At 43.5% G+C, this 16,349-nt stretch overlaps 1 long non-coding RNA gene across 1 annotated transcript in view; it reads left to right on the forward strand.

The window, feature by feature from the left end:
• The window catches only part of LOC309856734, a 106,652-nt gene that overhangs the window by 67,688 nt on the left and 22,615 nt on the right, over positions 1-16,349 (forward strand). The window contains exon 5 of the long non-coding RNA XR_014307330.1: positions 14,645-14,813. This is a non-coding gene — a long non-coding RNA (uncharacterized lncRNA). The remainder of the gene's footprint in view (positions 1-14,644; positions 14,814-16,349) is intronic.

Genomic DNA, 16,349 nt, shown 5'->3' on the forward strand with positions numbered 1-16,349 from the left:
TTGGGCTTCAAGGCTAGGGGCCGCAGAGAATAGAGCTGCCTACATGGGCTCTCCTTACTTGATCACTTGGTTTGTTCTGTTTTTGCATTTTGGGCTTTCTTGTAAATTTCCTTTGCAGAAAGTGTTGCAAAGCTCAAGGTATTGTCTCTTTCATTAATTGAGAATAATTTATTAATTCATTGTCTTTCCTGATCTTCCTATCTGGTCTCTGTAATGGCATCTTGAATTCTGGAGGGCGGGGTCTCTGTCCTGTTGTGTTTCTCCATGCCCAGAGCCCAGCCTGGGACTGTGCCAAGTAAGGTTAAGGAATAAATATTCGTTGCACAATCAAATCAGTATCCCGTTCCCGACTGTTAGCGCACAGAGTTTACAGGTGATACCAATTTAAATTTTAATAGCCCAAAAGACTCTTCTGAGGGCACATGCATTCCTTGCTCCTCTTAAAATTTGTATAGTTTTGAATATGGAAGCCATCCATACCGTCCTCTCTTGACATTTCCCCTTTCCGTCCGGTTCTGTCTCATTAAGTCTGGGGCTGAAAGTGAGGGACAGGTGGTGACAGACCTGGTTGGAACAAGCCTGGGAGCCTCGAACCACCTGACGGTGAGGGGTGCAGGGAGGGCTGGACACTTGGATAGCATTCAAGATGGAGACCACAGCCCTCTCAGAAATGCCCTGGAGACACCCGGACTCTCCCTGCTGAGAAACACCATCCTTACAACATGGCCTTTCCAACAGGGCAACTGATACCCACGAGGGGAGACCCCACATCCCCGTGCAAGGTGGAGGGATGACTGACTGGCACTTGGGAACTCGGGAGTCCTGGTTTCCTTGCTTAACCCCACCATATCCTATTTACTTAACCTTCCGTGGTCAGCGGCCGCTTTTAGGACTGCTTCTAGTTTTAGGGATTAAATATGGGCGAGTCCTCACAGCACGATTTCCCATAGGTTCTAGATCTCTCGTCCCTGACTCAGCAAACAGTGCTTTATGCCAGTGCACACATACCATTTATCTTAAGTCTCCACCCGGCCCTAAAATGTGAATTTTGTATTGTAGTCTGCATTAGATGTCTATGCATTTGGGTTAAAACAACTGAAAATTATCTTTGTGAATCCCATTATTTACCATCCTCTAATTTTGGAGTACAATTGACATGCCAGGGATACATGACATGCTGAGTCCCTGGTTTGGTGAATTTCCTAGAGGGTCCTCCTGCTACTTCTGTGTAATTTTTTTTTCCCTCTTTCTAGTCTGTGTAAATTTTTTTTTTTTTTTTGGTGGTGAGTTTCAAATTCCAGGGTGGAGAATATGACTTTATAATAATTATCACATAGAGCAATTTTCTTTATCCTCTTGGTAACTCTATGAAATAGATTCTGTTACCTTCCTCCATTTTACAGACGAGAAAACCAGCACGGGGATGTTCAGTAAGTTGCTTAAAGTTGGTTCCTAAATGGTGAGGCTGGGATTTGACCCTGAACCTGTGCTCTTGACCTTACTCTGCTGTCTGCCTGTGGAGTAAACTAAGCCAGGGCAATTGATTTGTTTTGTGTCATTAATAACGGTTCGGATTTTGGTGCTGCTTTTCACAGCCACCGCGTGACTAATTTTTATGTCAGTTCCAGGTAACGAATTTCTCTAGAATGGAAGAGGCTCAATTGTTGGGTTTTACATCTTCAGTTAGCAAGAACTTGGCCAGCCTCATGACTGTGGCTATGGATAGACTCTGCCCAATGACCCCCAACTCATCCACTTCTGAGAGATGCCCCACAGAGAGTGACCTCTCTGACTGGAGTGTCCAGTGTCCGACTAGAGAGATATTCGAGCTGAGGCTTGTGTCGTGATCCCATGCTGTAGTTGTAGTGTTTTCAAACAATGTGACTAAGATACAAAAGACACTGATACTGAACTTGGCTGCCGTGTCTTTGCAGTATTATTTGGTAGTGATGCTCTTTACTTTTCATTCATTGTGTTTCTTAGCTATGTAAACAAGAAGCCAAAGTGATTCATTACCCACAGCTCTTTTTAATGCTTGTGGCTTAACGTTTGCCAGATAATTCAATATATAGCCACACATCACTCTGGGTGGCAAATAAAATCTTTTCTGTTCCTTCCTTTCTTTCTTTCTTTTTAAAAATCTGTTTCTTTAGTTACTTTTCTTTATTTTTTCTTAATTTTTTATTAACTTTTAATTAAAACCTTTTTAAAAGATTTATTTATTTATTTTGAGAGGCAGAGGGAGCACCAGTGAGTGAGGGGGGGTGGGAGGGACAGGGAGAGAGAGAGAGAGAGATCAGGCTCTAAGCAGACTCCTTGTTGAGCACATAGCCCAATCAATGCTGGGCTTGATCTTAAAACCCTGAGATCGGGACTGGAGCCGGAATCAGTAGTTGGATGCTCGCTTGACTAAGCCACCCAGGCGCTCCCCACCAAAAATTCTTTTTAGTGATCTCTGCACCCAGTCTGGGGCTTAAACCCACAATCCCGAGAGCAAGAGTTGCACACTCCAGTGACCGAGCCAGCCAGGAGCCCTGTGTTTCTTCAGTTACTTTAAAAAATGTCTGGATCAGGACTTCAGACTTACTATATCCAGTGTGGCAACAGCAACAACTAAGAGAGATAAAAAAGAAGGTCTTCAAGGATGTAAAACATAGAAATTAGACCTTCCACACATTCCTGCCTCTGGACCTAAGCGCATTACCTCCATGGATGCTCATGGAGTGGTTTTCCTCTACTGCCTCACCAGAGGCCACCGTCTCCATGGCCAGCTGGGTTCCTATCATCTGTCTTCTAACTGAAGCTCCTGCAGTTACCTGTATCTTCCCCAGCATCATCCATTTCTCCTATCCACATTCCCTTCCAGCTACTGTGCCTTGTCTTGGCATCAAATACATTTCAAACACATTTCCTCCCGTGCTCCATTGTTTTCACTGCACTGTTTGATTCCATTGTTTTCACCTCCCACGCCCCCCACCCCTAGCCTCCACAAGGTCTCCTGTCAAGAATGCCCCAGAGCTCCGCATTCCAAATCCAGTGCTGAGGTCTTAGTCCTTATCTTATTGAGCCTTCAGACAGGATTTGACCCAGCTACTCCTACCCTTTTCCTTGAAATCATTTTCTTCCCTTGGCTTCCTCTACAGGACACTTCGTGCTCTGCCTATCCGAGGTTGTTCCTTGCCAGTCTCCTTTGCTGATTCCTCCTGGCAGTGCCCCAACCTCTTCATATTCAACTGCCTCGGCCCTCCTGCCCTTTCTCTATCTGTCCTCACTCCCAAAGTCAAATTAATCCCTTGGCTTTAAATACCACTTAAACGCTGATGATTTCATCTCACAACCCTCTGCTCAATTTCAGCTTCATCTCCGCTTGGATGTCTCTTTGGCATCTCTAGGCTAACATGTCGAAAACCCAGCTCTTCATTCCCCTCTGCATACCTCCCCACTCCTGCCATACCCAGCCTGTCCCAACTTGGGAAAGAGGAGCTTCATGTTTCCCATTGCCCAGGCCAGAAACCCTGGGGTCCCCATTGAGTCTTCTCTTTGGCTTACCCCACCTCAGCAAGTTTTGTCTGCTCTACCTTGATAATATATCCCCGATCTGACTGGTCACCTTTGTTTCTGCTGATACCACCTGGGCCAGGTCACTGTCCTCTCATTTGGATTCATCAGCTAGGCCCTTTGTCCCTCCCTCGCCTCAGGAGTTATCCTTTTATATGGTTCCACTCTCCAGATCAGGAGCCCCATAGCGTTTGTTAACTTCCACTCCAACCCGTTTGTTAACTTCTCTTGGAATACCGACCACAGTCCTTGAGAGATGATGCCCTGTGGGATCTGCTCCCTCCATCCCTGCTCAACCTAATTATTGCCATGTCCTTTCTTTTTCTCCCTTTCCCATTCTGCTTGCTATAGCGACAGTGGCCTCTTTGCTATCCCCGTAACTGATCAGGTATGCTCCTACCTACCTTGCCCCTGCGCCTCTGCCTCATCACCTCTCACCTGTTGCCCAGATCTTTCCAGAGCCTGCTTTGTGCCTTCCTTCACGACTTGGCTTAAATGCCTCCTTGATCAGAGGGGCCTTACTTCCCTGATTACTCCAAGCAAAAGAACAGCCACCCCTGATTTTCCCCCATCTGCCTCCCAGGATTGCTTGGTTGCTCCATCCTGCCAGAGACCTCATCACTAGATAGCTTACTTTGCATTTATTTGATGATGTGTCTTTCCCTTCTTGTCTGGAAACTCCATGAGGGCAAATATTTTGTCTCTTGTTAATTGCTGGATCCCCTGAACAGCTTGGTACCTAGAAGTTAGATGTACTCAGTAAAAAGAAATGTTGGAATGAATGAGGAATTACCTGGACAAGGTAGTTAGAAGTAAGCTGCAGGAAATGAGGATTTGCTGAGGCCGGAAGAGGACATAAAGAATCTATGACCTAGGATGTATTCTATAGAATATGTCTTAGAGCTAGGGGGTTATTGTTGGAGAAATGACCAAAAGCCCGTGTTTTCTTCTAAAGCAGTGACTAGGAAAATACAAGGAGTTGAAACTGTTTTATTTGCCACTGAGAAGGACTTGACGGTCCTGTGCCAAGTAACACAGCTGAAGGCAGGAGAAATAGCCCATCTCTCAGGCCATTGAAATGAGAATCTCGTCTGACCACCACTAGGACTGCCTTTGAGCCATCATGTCCTGGTTAATTGGCCAAGTTTGTTTCTTTTCCTAACAGTACATAAAAGAAGGCAGTGTCTTAAAATCCGTGGTGTTTCAGATTGGGTGAAATAGAGTGGGTCTCTTTTCTACATCTTAGAATTCTAAAACTCAAGTTTGTAAATCTTAGTTATTTCTAAAGTTAGTTAGTTTATTTTTGTCTTTGAGATTCCAGTGTGTCTTAAATCAGTGCATACTTAATGCATAGGCTACTGTAGTTGAGTGACGGTATTGGCTTTCTTATGGAATGTTTCTCTGGTATTGAGCACGACTAACACCATTGGTAGTAATTATCCAAAAATGAGTTTGGACTTTGGTTTGCTATGATGGGTTGAAGATACGTTTTTCAGACAGCTGCAGGTTTTGTTATTGAACTCTTTCTCTTGAAATAATTACAGGTTGGGGCACTTGGGTGGCTCAGTCGTTTAAGGGGCTGCCTTCGGCTCGGGTCCTGATCCTAGGGTCCTGGGATCAAGTCCTGCTTCGGGCTCCCTGATCAGTGGGAAACCTGCTTCTCCTTCTCCCACTCCCCCTGCTTGTGTTCCCTCTCTCGCTGTCTCTCTCTCTGTCAAATAAATAAATAAAGTCTTTAAAATAAATAATTACAGGCTCCTAAGAAGTCACACAAATTGTATGGAGCGGGCTTGCGGAGCCATCACCTGGCTCTCTCCCATGATGACGTCTTATGTAAGATGCGGCTGTTAATGGGTCATCTTGTTTTCTTCCGATGACCCATTAGGGTAGGAATTGAGAGGAATGGTCATTTTGTCATATGGTACAACCAGCCGGTTTACGGTACAGGGTTCCCGGTCACAGGAGGTGAGATCAGAGACAGACACGCCGCAGGGGATTCACATATTGACTGTCCCATCACAGAGGAAATAATCCAGTTAAATTAATTTGCAATCTATTCCTCCAACAGAGAAACTCTGCATCGATCTGTTTTTGCTGCGGCACAGGCTTTCTTTCAGGGAAATTGTTTTAGAATGATTGAAAATGCTCTATAAAACTCGAGTTCTAGAATCAGAGTCAGAAGGGTCTGAAGTTCAGCCCCACTCCTTTGCTAGGGTGACGTCCCCTTTATCACCTCGCCAGGTTCCTAGTCCGGCTCTTCCTAAGGGCCTTGGTCCACTCTCCACATGATGGGACTTTTCTGACCCACATGTCAGACAATAGTCCTGCATCTCTGTGCTTTCCTGCCTTCCCTCTGCTTAAATACATCCAGACCCTTTAATCCCGGGGTACCTGAGCCCCCCTCACTACCTTGCAGGCTGCTTCTCCACAGGTTGCTTGGCCACATCCTGGAGAGAGGATAATGATGGATCAGGTATATTCATTAGGGAGCAAATGGAGAGATACAGTATAGGAAAAATAACAATAAAGAGGACTTGGGACAAAAAGCTCACCATTAAGATCATATTTTTTTTTTTACTTTTTTTTTTTTGTTAAATATTTTTTATTTGGGTGGGGAGAGAGCACAGAGTTCTCCCCACTCAAACTTCCCCACTGAGCAGAGAGAGAGCCCGATGTGGGGCTCAATCCTAGGACCCTGAGATTATGACCTGAGCCCAAGGCAGATGCTTAAGTGACTGAGCCACCTAGGCGCCCCTAGATCCTATTTTTTTTTTTTTAATGAAATCATTCCTTCCTTTTCTTATTTCTCTTTCCCATTCCTATTATTTATTCCCTCTGATAAGCCAGACTTCTGTGGTGTGGTCTACATTGTGACAGCCCCATTACTCCTGTCTTCCAGCCAAGTCCCCTCCGCAGTACCTCCGCCCCACCAACACCACCACATCTTCCTGGATGCCTGGCCTCTAAAATATTGCTATTTTTAGTTCTTCCACACTATTGCTCAGTGGGAACCAGGTCACCTGAGCATAGTTTGTGACTGACTTGTCAGGTCTTCAATGCTTCTGCGTGAAGCATCAGATATGCCTTGGAAAATTCTGGTTCTTCCCATTTGTCAAAACATCAAAATGTTATCCTCCCCACTCCCCACTGCCACCTCCAAATATTTGGTATGTTGTTGGGGGGGGGCAGCAAAACCCCACCCAAAGTACTCCCAAGGACTCTTTGTAGGGGACTCAAATTCTGGGAATAAAAAAGACCTATTTTTCAGAGTCTTCCCTGCAAATAGTGTTTAGAATGGTTAAAAAAAGAGAAAGAACTAAAATATGAATAGAAAATTTCTGGTCCCTTCTAGCCCCTGGTCATAAAGACAGATCAGGATGTGACAAAATCAGGTTTGGGAAGATTTCTACTGCTTGAGGAACTAGATGGTCTAAGTAGGGAGATACTGGCTTGAAATGTGGGAAGTCAGATACAGCAGTATCATTAATGTGTGTTCAGGGAGCAGGGATCTGGAGAGCTGGGGTGGAGATCGCCAAGTTACCTAGTCTGAAAACACATCTGGCTCATTGTTTTTTAGATTTTTATTTATTTGAGAGAGAGCGAGTAAGCGAAGAGAGCAGGAGCAGTGGGGAGGGACAGAGGCAGAGGCAGAGGGAGAGGGAAAGGGAGAGGGAAAAGCAGATTCCCTGTTGAGCAGGGACCCTGATGTGAGGCTCGATCCCAGGACCCTGGGATCATGACCTGAGCCAAAGGCAGATGCTTAACCCACTGAGCCACCCAGGCGCCCTTCAAGCACTTTCCTCAGGTGCCCCTCACATCTGGCTCATTTTACGTGAACCTACTATTGATAAATCTTTCTAGATTATGTAAATAGATCTTGACTAAAATCTCTAAAACATTAACATCATATGGCAGATTTGGAAGTGTGTAAGCCTGGGCCTACAAACTTGGCATCCCTGAAGAGCTGTCGTTACGGATTACAGTTGTCAAATTGAGGAGCAGAGAGGCATGGAAAAGTTAAAAGCTCTTGCTTGTTCAGAGTGCTCTTGAAATAATTTATTTGGAGACCCCTCCCCATAAAGATTGTGCTGGCACAGAAGACATGGTCTCGTAAATAGAAATGAATTTGAAGTACGGGACATTGTGATGAAGACTATAGTCCTCGAGCTCCTGGGTGTGGAATATTCTGTAGGGGTACTAAAATCGTTGGGGGCTGCTTGCCTATCTATAGACTATCTATAGCTAAATAGACATATCGTGCCTTTCTCTTTAGATAGCCATTTTGTCCCCATGGTAATCTTTAGATTCCACGAATTGCTAAATAGATCGGATTTAAAAATACGGCATAAAAGGAAGTGCCTTTCTATAGAAATCTGGTGGGAGCTGTACCCTGACTGCGAGTAAGTGAGCCGTTTTCTTGTTCTTTATGTACATTCCAAAAAAACTGACTTCATAGGTTTTGATCCATCGTTCTCTCAATAAGACTCCCTGTAAATTCTTAAAACGATGGGGATCTACGTATTTCAGCATAAGGAAGCTCAAACATTTTGTCCAGCAACTTTCTTCTCGCCGACGACTACTCTGAAAGAATGCCCATGTTTCCCCCCCCAAGGCTTTGTTGTTGTACGCAGCATTCCCCTTGGAACGCTCTGGAGAGGTGAAACTCATTTCTGAGCCATTGTTTTCATAAACTCAGTGTTTTGCTTCCAGTACTCACGGCAAGATAGTGTGGAACCTGGTCGCTACCCAGCATTAGCCTCGTTGTTTTCCCACTTGTCTCCAAGGGCCAAAGATTATCTGACAGCAACTCCGAAATAATTCCTGTTTCTGAAATTCATGTGTAAAAGGAAATTTTTAAAGGGAAGAGGGTGAGACGCAAGTTCAAACTCTTAAGAATTTTTGTAAAGAGTTCTATTGATTAACAAAAGCTCTCCCGGCATCTTCTGGCAGGCGTGCGAGAGAAGGCAGTGGTTGTAATTAATTTTTAGTGAGCACCGCATATTTGATAATTGCTCTGATTCACGCTATTATATTCCTCTTCCTTCATCCACAGCAAAACAAGCTTAATTTGATTCATACCCTTAGGAAGAAAAAAAGCAAGCCTCCGATTACTCACATGGCTGTGATTCAGCTCTTGGCTCCTGCCCCCCTCCTCCACCTCCTCCTCACCCTCGCTTTCTCCCACCCTGCCACCCCCGTACTCACTCCCACCCAGTGGCGTTGCCATCAGAAAACTGAGTCAGTTCGTTCTTTACAATGGGTGGGGAAAGAAGACAACTAATAAAAAAAACTTTTCGGAGCAAAGTATACACGGCTTAGATCTGAACATCTCTGCAGGGAGATGGGCACAGTGGCTGCTTATATAACATGAAAAGCATGGAACAGAGAAGCAAACTCTCCTGGAGAAATGCTCAGATTGTCTTATATAAGTGTAGGTTGAGTCTGTGTGTGTGTTGTAGAGGTGTGTACATACATAGATAGCCAGGTGGACAGGTTTGTCTTTCTTTCTTTCTTTCTTTCTTTTTTATTTATTTGGAAGAGAGAGAGGGAGGGAGAACCAGGCTCCCCACTGAGCAGGGAGCGGGACCTGGGACTCGATCCTAGGACCTCACGATCATGACCTGGGAAGAAGGCAGATGCTCTACCAAGTGAGCCACCCAGGCATTCCCACTCAGGCAGGTTTCTATTCTGTAATACTGGGATTCTCACACAGGCGGTATGCAAAGGTAGCCATCTGATCTCAAAGGGTACTTTGTTCTAATCAGAGAATGAATCTAGCAGCTGCTCAAAGATTTTGGATCATTGTAACACATAGGTGATAACATTGCTTTGCAGCCTTCTACCTCCAAAAGACCAGTGTGACTTGGAGGCCTCAGATTGTGGGGTTTCCTGCCCGTGCGAGTTGTAAGATTGGTAACTAGGGATGGCCGTTCACCCTTTGTCGTGACAAATATTATTGGGGCAGCAGTATCTGTTCATTCCCCAGGGGTTTTCTCATTTATTCCCATTCTCCAGATGAAACAGAAGCCTTGGTGTGAAATGAGGTGACTTTCCCACGTCCCCACAGGTGATAGTCCCAGAGCCTGTCCTGGGACCCAGGTTGTTTGCATCCTGACCTGTAGTTCTGGTTTGTGGGAACCTGACCCAGTTGGATCATTTGGTATTTTAGCGATTGCCTGGGGACAGGAGTGGTAGCCGACAGGGAGTTCTCTGATGGAGCTCCAAACCGGTCTTTCACTGAACTGTTGAATCAGGTCTCTGTGCATCTTGGAACCGACACACAGGGGAACAACATCAAACCTTTACGCCCCCCAGACTCTTCATTTGTAATCCTAACCACCTTCTCTCTGTTTTGCTGGCTCCTCCCCTGCTCCCCTTACGTTACCATCTGTCTCAAACATTGCCTGGGTAAAGACAAGTTGGAGCAGTTGCTCGCCCTTGGACAAAACGTGGAATTACTTCTTGTATCCCCCAGAGCAGTGTTGAGCTCACTGGCTTTGGAGAGTTCCATATCTATAAAGTTCACCTGAACCTCTGAAATATCTGGTTGCTGTCCTTTTTATCATTCTTCAAATATGTTAGATGATGGCTGGAAACGATTAGCTTTTGTTAGGGTTTTGGGATGCTTGAATTTCTTCATATAGTTTTCGTATGGAAATCCATGTAGTTTTCTCCTTTTAAGACATGAAATTTCTTAATGAAAGACCGACCACATAGGATAAAATGCACGCTGAGGTTGTTTTTGTTTTGTTGTTGCTGTTTTGTAACCCCTTCGCACCCTCCATTCCATGCTTTTCCCTTAGGGTAGCTATTGTAAAGTTTTATGTCCTGTGGCCCTGTAAAGAGAATAAACAGTGGGTCTTGGGTACTTTTTTAAAAAATTTAAATTCTGTTTAAATTCTGTTAGCCAACTTGTAATATTAGTTTTTGATCTCAGGTACTTTTTCCAGAGCCTGGACCCAATTCCTCACACCTCTGTTTGCAGACCCCATGCCCCCCTCCTCCGGGACAGAGCCCTCGTGCTCACCTTGGTCTTTGCCCCATTCACCTTTTCTGGCTGAGTTTCCATGTCTTGACCCATCTGGGCCGACTGGAATGAAAGTTCATTTTGAATGTCTTCCCTGGCTGGCCCTGACTTGGTTCTGTATGGGATTTTGGAAATTCTGAGAAGTTTGGGCAGAAAGACCCAAACAGATGTCAAGTGTAAAATCAGGGGAGTATTGTAAACTACTGAAACTTTGGGAGCAAAATATGCCTTGGCTAGGTGTTTGTCATCTTTGGTAAAATAGGTTAGAAGTGATCCTTTAAAAAAAAAAAGTTACGGAACTTTATTTTTCTCATGCAGAAATGTGGTTTGGGGAATGACTAACATGTGTATTACTCTAAAATGATGGCTCAAAGAGCCGCCAAAGGGTAGAGGTTACATGATAATGATAATAGAAAAGCCAACCTTTAGGGGTACCTGCCTTACTCAGTTAAGTGTCTGGTTCTTTTTTTTTTTTTTTTTTAAGAACTTATTTTTTCTTTAGAGAGAGAGAGAGCATGAGAGGGGAGAAGGGCAGAGAGAGAAGCAGACTCCCCATGGAGTTGGGAGCCTGCTGTGGGGCTCCATCCCAGGACTCCAGGATCATGACCTGAGCCAAAGGCAGTTGCCCAACCAGCTGAGCCACCCAGACACCCAAGTGTCTGATTCTTGAACTCAGCTCAGGTCTTGATCTCAGGATTGTGAGTTCAGGCCCGGTGTTGGGCTCCATGCCCTAAAAAAAGGAAGGAGGATGGAGGGAAGGAAGGAAGGAAGGAAAAAGAAAAAAAAAAGACAACCTTTATGTAGTGATTATTATCTGTCGGGCAGACACTGTCCTCAGCACTTAGATGTATTATATTTTTAACCCAGGTACCACAGCTAGGCATGGCAGAGCCAGGAATCGAATCACAGCAAGTCTGACTGCAAGCTTTTAAAATGTTATAGATTTTTTTAGATGCCAAAGTTTTAGGTGTTTGATTTTTATTAACGTTCTGTTTTCATAGTCTGTTTTTATTTCCAGTGAAAGCCATGTAATTATGGATTTTATGTTCTCTGTATTGTACAAAGGTAACTTTCCTTAAGCCAATAAAATTTTACTCAAAAAAAGTTAGTGGCTAGATTAATACATCCCTTTTGAAGTATGAATATGTTTTAATAACTGAACAAGAACTGTGTATGCACAGTTAAAATACCAAGACTTCAAAAGTGTAATTGGGAAACACACTTCTTAATTGTAGTGTGTGAGTTTAATTTCTGAAAGTCAATTCTATATGTAAATTTAATGTAGGGTTTATTCCAGGAAAACCCTACGGGGAATTCTTTTATAAAGCGAATAGTCAGCTCCTGAATTAACTATTTTTCGCTGTTTCAGTGTGTGTGCTCTTCTCTCTGGCTTCATCTACCAATTTGAAAAGCAGATATTTGCACAGTTCTATATATTCTAGAAATAGAATGTATTTTCTATATAGTAACAAAATTAGTTCCCCCTCAAGGCATAATCAACAGTAAATGCCAAGCCTTAGTCCAGGCAGTTGCTGACTTTGCTCAAGGTTAAAGGAAGTATGCTGAAAAGAGATAACTATAGTGAAACTGCTCAGGCCGAGCCTTCCAGATTTTTTGTGTGGGGAATTGCACTTCTTATTACTGCGTTCTTCCTGTCTGCGTAATACCTGGGAACAATTTATTCCATGTCTTGCCAATCCCATCTTGGTAGTAAACTTTTTCCTGAAGAGGAAGAGTTTTAGGCCTGCCCATTTATTTAATTGGAATTTTCACAGATGACACTTGATGATTTTCAAGTTTTTCTTGTGCTGCTCATAGCAGGTTGGGATTGAAGCTTGGTGCAAGTGTGCGTGCGTGATGTGGTTGTATCGTACGTGTGTGTTTGAGTGAGTAGCTCAGGTTAGAATGTGAATCGCTGTAAATGCAAAAATGAAAGCCTCAATGTGGCTCTCATGCTCCCGACCACTTCCTGAAGAACCTGCCACGTGGGCCCCAGACTTGGACTTGAACTTGAGTCCTCAGGACAGAAAGAGCCTGAGTCCCCCCATGGGAAAAGCCTCTGGTGGACCTAAATGCATAAAATCTGTTGATTTCTGTTATATGAACTCAGACATTTGGTTGCCTCAGTTTTAAGAAAAAGTTTCAGGGAGAGCGTGGGTGGCTCAGTGGGTTAAAACTTCTGCCTTCGGCTCAGGTCATGATCTCAGGGTCCTGGGATCAAGCATTGCATCGGGCTCTCTGCTCAGCAGGAAGCCTGCTTCCTCCTCTCTCTCTCTGCCAGCTTCTCTGCCTACTTGTGATCTCTGTCTGTCAAATAAATAAATAAAATCTTTAAAAAAAAGTTTCAGGGGGTAACTATGAAGTTTGAAATATCTGGGAGCAGAGCCAGAGCTTTGCCATACCTTAAAAATAGTCTTGCAGCTTCCTCATTTACGCGATCGTGTCCTTTGAAATCCTTTAGAACGTGCATTCGGATCCTATAATATACAAGTTACAAAGGAAAAATGTGAGCTTGTCAGATTATCTGTAGTCACCAGGCTAATAAAACTGAGTCACTTCTAAATGGGCTGCACTTACGCTACCCTCCCATTCTAGGGAAAATGTGGCCGGGGGAGGCAGTGTGAGTCATCACCTGGTTTGTTTGACATACGCTTCCTTCCATAAATTGGGAATGGCAAGCAGCACAGGGTTCTGGGCTTGCCTCAGAGAAAGAGCTGTTGCAGCCTTCCTTGCATGATCGAAAACGGGCCCTTAGGTTTGAAGGATGAAGCTGAGCCCATGTTTGGGCTTCAGATGGCGAGGGAAGGAGAGAAACCGAGAGACCCAAACAAAGAACATTTGTAAGTACCATTTGAGTTGGGAGGGCGATGGCAGCAAAGAAAGGGTAGGGGGTTTTCACAATTGAATTTTTTCCCTAGGACAGAAATATTTAAGAAATAGATTGGAGGTAGTAAAATAAAAATAATAGATTGGTCGCTACTTCATGGGGGGCTCATGTACATTCATAAGAGCGTTCTTGATGTGAGCAGTCTAAAATGATTACAAGAGAGTGAGCACGGGGACCAGGGGGAGACATATATATAATTTGATAGTTACCATTTCAGATTTGCAAAGTTGTTATGACCATGTTGAATTTTGCCAGAGTTACCCAACCATTTTGAAAGAAATGCCTTTTGGTTAAGAAACTTTTTTTCCGTGGCAGAGTTTGAATCTCCTTCAGGGATATTTTGAGGGGATGGGAAGAGAGGGGACTTAAATGTGCCTCACACGTTTTCCTACAGGAGTTTTGCAGAGGTTCCCTGGAGCCTTTTAAAAGAAAGCTGTTTAGAATGCAAAATTGTCGGGGAGACTGTAGAGGAAGGAGGAATATATTTATAGCTGAAGCGCGTTTGTAAACTCAGCGTCTGCTTTGGGATTAATTTTTAATATGTGCCAGGCATTCTTCTGATTTCCATCCTGGCTTGGTTGTGGCTCTGTCTCCCCGTCTGTGAAGCTCGGGTGTTCTCTGGTCTAAAGCCGGAGTTGTCACAGCCTGGGCGTTTTCTGTTTCGGCTTATGGCTTTTTTTTTTTTTTTTTCCTTTTCCTGAATGAGTGTCCTTTGTGTAACCCCAGTAATTCAGAAATCCTGCAGTCATAGGGACTGCCCTGTCACGTGACTTAGGTACTAGGTGCTGCCTGTGATTGGTCAGCTCCTAGTTGGCGGGTCCCTATAAGAGGTCCCGCTTCGGCTGTCCAGCCAGTCTCCTCCTGTCTGAAGTGTGGCTCAGCAGGGGCAGAGGTGGGGGGGGGGTGGCGGCGGGTGTCCAGTGATTCAGCCACATGTGATACATGACCAAGTAACTGCTTCTTTGGGGTCCGCACATCAGTGGAAGACACCACACTGGTTGTGGCTGACTTGATCAAACTCTGGCTCCCCGAACTGGTAACTGTCACTTTAATATAGCTTACCGATTAAACTCAGAAAAATGCAGCTAAAATTTTTTTTTTTTTTGCCAGGAACTTGTGTGGACTTACTCCCTGTTCCCCCCCACCCCCTCTTCTTATTCGTTTTGTAACAGGAATGAAATGCAGTTAACTCTTTAGAAAACTTTCGCAGGAGAAAAGTGCCTCGTGTGATCTGGAACAAAGACATTTTATAATCAGATTTATCAAGCTGCGAAGAGGGAGTTTTAGCGAACGGAAGCAGCAGCATTCTGTCACCAGGAAATACTGCTTTATCCAGAATTGGTAAGTGAAAAGAGGCATCGCCCCCTAATAGATATCATATGTTGTATGTGGGAATTGTAAAATTGTTTACAGACCCCTAACAACTAGGTTGAACCAGAGAACACATAAACAGTGAGGAATTCTAGAAAGAAGTAGCCCAAGAATATAGCTTCTCTGGCTGAGAAGAAGCCAGGTTATTTAACAAAGATGAGCTGGGCTCTACCGGTTAGACAAATATATGTAATATATGACTAGATGGCTTCCCCCCACTTTTTTTTAGTGGGGGGAGACAAATAAAATGGGTTGTTTGGTAGAGTTGGGGCATTGACATTGCATGGGTGTGGATTTCCATTTAGTCTGAATTGAAGGAATGCTTTCAGAATCACTCAGCTCATCCTCCTGTCTCTCTCTCTCTACCCAAGGATGTCAAGCATTTAGTTAGAACTCTACTAAAGGAAAGTTTAAGTAATGCATTGGAAACATTTCCTACTGATTGTGAAGGGCAGATTAATCTGGTAATAGCCTTTTTTACATTTGTGTCATGAGTTTTAAGGTTGCTCTATTTGATTACAATTAGTACAGCAAAAGGGTGGGTATTTCTAAATGGTCCATCATGTTTCGAGAGACTGTGATTAGTAGTTCTTCCTGGTAGACAGACATGTGTTTGTCTGTCTTCCTCTGAAACAAATTCACTTTTGTAATCTTGAATCTGAGCTGCCCCGATGTTTAAAATTTCCAGAAAAATACAATAAAGCTTTGAACACTCGTGTTATATACAAAAGGTTCTTATTTGTAAACTATAAAAAAAAACCCCATGATTTTGTTTTAGGTAATCTGATTTCTTGATTTGGCTTTTTAAGAATGATTGTGCCGGGAAAGTGGAATAGAATAAGAAAATATACTTAGATGGGTGGGTGGCTTACCTGATCTTACTGGTTTTCTTATTGGTCAATAGAAGCAATCATGTGATGTCTACTCATAGAATCAGATTAAAAAAATGTTATTTAACTGCTAGAGATTATATAGGTAGTTTTGGTGATGTTCCTTTATGAATGTGACTCTATATACTTGAAACTGTCATTGACAGAGTGGTAAGTTTGGGGTTATTTATATAGGATACAATGTTATTTATTTGTTTTTTAATGACCTTAAGCCAAATGGAAAGTTGACTCTGAATGTCTGACTTTTGCTTCCTATTCTGTTAATTTCGAAATCTGAAAATCCTTAACCTGAAAGGGAGAAATGTATAATAAAAAGCAGGATAGCAGTGTTGCAGTTTCTCTCTGTTGACACTGGGGCGGGGTGAGGTTGGAGGGGAGGGAGATAAATCTAAGAGGATCTATTAATTATTTTTTTCTTACACACTTTGAAAACTCTGGCTTAATTATTGTCAGACTAGTAATTCTCAAGACTTTTGCATAAGGATTTATTTTCAAAGAAATAAATAATAAGCAAGGTGAACAGAGCTGTTAAGGGCAGATCCTCTAATAAATCAGATTGGTGATCCAAATGTGTGAATATTACAAGTTATTTTACTTAATTAAGGTGTGGCCAAGG

The sequence above is a fragment of the Mustela nivalis genome (assembly GCF_964662115.1).
Source record: "Mustela nivalis genome assembly, chromosome: X".
NCBI lineage: Eukaryota > Metazoa > Chordata > Mammalia > Carnivora > Mustelidae > Mustela > Mustela nivalis.